General features: G+C 44.7%; 1 long non-coding RNA gene across 2 annotated transcripts; it reads right to left on the reverse strand.

Annotated features, from left to right (window-relative positions):
- Positions 1–1,696: 1,696 nt before the first annotated feature.
- On the reverse strand, positions 1,697–3,803 carry LOC127966734 (uncharacterized). 2 transcript variants are annotated; one of them, XR_008155687.1, is made up of 2 exons: positions 2,627–3,803; positions 1,697–1,924 (listed from the first exon to the last, which is right to left on the reverse strand). It is a non-coding gene; the product is annotated as an uncharacterized LOC127966734 (long non-coding RNA). The 2 variants fall into 2 exon arrangements; XR_008155688.1 differs by having other exon boundaries at positions 1,697–2,524.
- Positions 3,804–4,331: the final 528 nt, after the last annotated feature.

Below are 4,331 nucleotides of genomic sequence, written 5' to 3' on the forward strand. Positions count from 1 at the left end.
AGTGTCACTCAGTTCTACATTATGGATCCATCGTTTGTGCTTTTCAGCGCCGCCAAAAGAGTGACGCTGAGAGAGGAGGACATGACGGTGGAAAAGATTTCTAAAATATTTCAGGTATGGCAATCGAACGTTGCTTATTAGTCTCACACTATCTCCCAAAGATACGTAACATTAGCTAGCTAACTAAAGTAAACGAATGCTAGTTTTCTAGCATTATGTGTGACATTGGGTGAACTGTTCATAGACATCCATATAAGGCCTTTATTATATGATATCGATGGAACTGTTAAGTAACTGTGAGAGTTAACTTAGTTGGCAGCCATAGGTTAGTTAGTGGTGATGTTGAATTATTGTGTTGTACAGAGAGGCGTTTCTATTATTTTTCCAACCCATAATCATGTCAATTGGGATAGGCTCAATGACATATAAAGTGGGGGTGGGGGATCGCCGTCTCCGTCTAAACGAAAGGCACATCTGATAAAATTCCGTTTTCACCCGTGAGCGTTCTCGTGTAAACAGGGCCTAAGTTATGTTAGGTGTTTCTGTATCACCTGTAACTTTCTGTATTCTGTAACTAAACCTCTAGTCAGAGCCTGACTCCACCCACTGGCATTGAAAAATGCTCGTCTCTGTAGGCAAATGCGTGGTTAGCTGGTACCCTCTCACGTCACATGGCACCACAACTTCCAATAGGAAAATACAACTGCAGTAGCCACCGTTCAATCTGAAGAGGGCAGCACTCAGACGTTTTTACACCATACATTGTAGAATTAAAACACTTTATACCCAAATGTCAAAAAAAATTACCCCCAGTCTTAAAGATCATTAACTAAAAAAAGTTGTTTTAGGGTTTAGTTAGCCTTTGAGGCAATACAGTTCAATAGCACCACAAGCTCCATCCTCTAAAACGATCATACAGTTGATAGAATGCCTCTTTAAAACAGTTTCAACAAAAATGTATAACTTTATGACTTTATAACTTTTGCATTATAATAACTGTACATGCTTTTTTTTTTTTGCAGGACTGTTGTGTTGGATTACATTAATTTTAGCTTACGTTAGGCGAATCGAATAAACTGGCAACCGATAGTAGTACTGGATTTATGCACCTAACAATAGTGGATAAGGTTATTGAATTCCATCACCAGGATTTTGCCTAAATCTTACTTCTTTTTAGGTAACCAGCCAGAGCCTGTACCTCACTGACGATACCATTGTGGCAGTTTTCCCTGGAGCAGAGGGCCACTTCAGTTCATTCGACCTCAGGGACAAGGCCCATTACGAAGTACACGGGGCTGTGCCGGATGCAGGTTTTAACGTTGCTGCGGGGCCACTACCTACTCCTTCCACGAGCAGCCAGTTTCGCTTCTCCAGGTTGGCTAGTTCAGCAAGCCCCTCAGTGCAACCCAGGGCTCAATCTCTGAAATACTTTACAAGGTAAGGCACTTTTTTTTCAATTTCCATGCCCTTGTCAATAGAATATAAATGTTCTCTTGTATGTTCAAAATTTTTAAATTAACCTAAATTTAATTGTTCTGAATTCCAGGACTGTCAGTCTGGGAGAGGTTCAGAGTGGAAAGCTTGTGAATGTCACAGGTCGGAGCGGACCACAGATGTTGCAAGTCACGCCCCTTCCTAGTTTCCACCTCGAGGAGGTCCCAAAGCCACCCCAATGACCAGACACACCAAGCGCAAGTAATATTAAAGCAACTTTATTTAAATTAATTAAAATTCAGGGAGGGGGAGGTAAATCTTAAAATTATCGTCTCTGTTCAGCAGGAGGAGAAAGGGGCCGGAGAGGACTATGCGGCGAGGGTTAGTATGTCCACAGAGGGAAGAGGGGGACGGAGCTCCTTCGTCCCTTTCGAAAACCCTTAGTCTTCCTCTTTGGGCTTTTGTTGACTCGTGGTGCCCTTCTTTTCTCCTGAAGGCAGAGTGAAACACACAATGAATAATCGATCCGGTGAGGGTGGCTACCCGTTACTTGGGTCCATACGACTGGCTGATAAATGACTTGTTCCTCCGATCTCTTCGTACAGGGTGCTCGGGCGGCGCCTCCCCTTCTGCACACTCCGAGGTAAGCGCCAACCCGCGACACAGAACTCCAATGGCACTGCAAGAGAGAGGTCACTCAAACTGCGGGGGACAACACAGGTAGGTACTTCACAGGCAACTGGGGCTCTATTCTCACTTTAGTGATTCGTAGCAATGGACAAAGGTAGGTATTTCACAGGCAACTGGGGCTCTATTCTCACTTTAGTGATTCGTAGCAATGGACAAAGGTAAGTATTTCACAACGGGGATTTTTCACCTAGAATACTTCTCCTGGGCGGTGGGCTTACGGTGAAATACTGCGATACAGTAAGTAGATGAACTGTCAGACCTGGAGTAGTAAATCTTCGTAGCGCAGGCCTCCACAGGGATTTCCTGTGCGTCGGGGAAAGTTAAACACTGTCGCACCGAGCCGAACGCTTCCCTCTCCTCTCTTCTATTTGCAGTTTAAGGGATCTGGACCGGGGCAAACCTTTGAAGAGGCTCCACAACAGGAAAAGTAAATCCACACAGCTAATTTGCAACAGCAAAACTTCCTCCTTGCATATAGGTATAATTTTTGGCTTTTACTCACACCAGTCTTGCTTACGTGTATTCTTCACCACCGCTTCCACAGAGCCAGGGTATTCCGAAAGGGTCTAGACAGGACGTTACATTTGGGTCTCCATGCAGGGGTCGCAAAATGGCATATAGATGAAAATGGCGCTTCACCAGCCTCAACGGTCACTGGTCTCCCCCACGACTCATCCAGTCCAGGGTGGCTACTGACAACACAACCACAGCATACCACTGCAAGATTTCAAGTGTACACACTCACAGCAAAGACAAGGACTCACCCACTGCACTCTCTACGTGAAATAGGGTCAGAACCACGGTTTACTAGGACTTATCCTGGGGTTTCGTTGGGCGTTGTTGATAGATGAAGGGCCGGAGGAATAACGTTGCCGTCACGACTGCTTGCGGCTTCCTGTACTTGTACTTCCCGGCTCACCCAAAACTCTGCTCCGTAATGGGGCCGCTGGCCTATTTACCAGATGCTCACAACATACGCTGGATAATGCACTCTCCCCAATGATGTACAATGCACTGTCCAATAGTACTCACAAATGAACAATAACACTCTTCCTTTGTCTCCTTCTCCTTCTAGCTGTCCAATCCTCTTCACACCATCGGTTTTCCGTTGCTGGAGATCGCCCTTGACGTTACTTCCGGTGAGTACTTCCTATGACTGTGACTCCAACACATCAGTAGTTTATATAGAGATGGTCTCATCAAACATCGATAAATGTTGTATACTCAGCCCAGTTACTAGTGTCCTTGTCTCCTTCTTCACCCCGTGAAGATCCTCTGCCTTCACCAATGCTGACTCTGCCCAAACCTCTACACTGCCCGGCGGATCGGCCTGAATCGATTCAACTCGAACTCCTGTTTGAATTTCTGAGACTCTTTTTATACCCTTCCTGTTCTCTCCGTTGTCCAATCCACGATCGCCGCATTTATTGTCCTCACCTGTGCCTCGTACAGCCCAATTTGCCTCCCGGAGTTTCCCGGAAGTTCCGGTGTTTGTAATATACGGGCCGGGCGGAAACCATCTTCGGGCGGAACCAATCTTCGCCACTTTTGGTTCCGCCCCCAAAAAGTCACAGTGTGACATGAACAGCAGAATGGTGGTTGTAAGATTTACTGAGCAGGAAGCCAGTGTCCCATCCATGATTGCCAAAGTAAAAGATGCCTTAGGAACCAATGATCAACTCATCCTGACAGACCACAATGGAGTGGAAATGTTGGACTCAGAAGGAACAAGAGGTGCGTCATTTGAACAATTTTATGTACCATCTCAAATTATAGTTTTTGTAACCCTGTCTCTTGAAAATGTACTGTGACAATAGCATGAACTTTTATGTTGCTTCACAGCTAAGTGGCAAATATATTGGGCTATTAATTGTCACGTCAACATTTATAAAGTCTCTCATTTTAAACTGGAGCCATAAACAATGTCAAACCTTTGCAATTTCATATAAAAACTAAATGATTATGCATTCACATGTCCGTCTTCAAGAGTGAGCTTTTATTCTTATATACTGTATATTTTATACTCAATTAGGCACCTTTTATTGGAAGCAGAACTCGCTAAAAATCATGGCTGTACCAGAGGTTGATTTCCAAGCTGTGCAACAAAAGAGGCGAAGAATCTCGTAAGTCACACCCACAAAGGCTAAGCATGGCCTGAATTAAAGAGCAGCGCTGGTCTGATACAACATATTCAAAGAGACTACATG

Source organism: Carassius gibelio, chromosome A4, assembly GCF_023724105.1.
Source record: "Carassius gibelio isolate Cgi1373 ecotype wild population from Czech Republic chromosome A4, carGib1.2-hapl.c, whole genome shotgun sequence".
In the NCBI taxonomy this organism is placed as follows: domain Eukaryota; kingdom Metazoa; phylum Chordata; class Actinopteri; order Cypriniformes; family Cyprinidae; genus Carassius; species Carassius gibelio.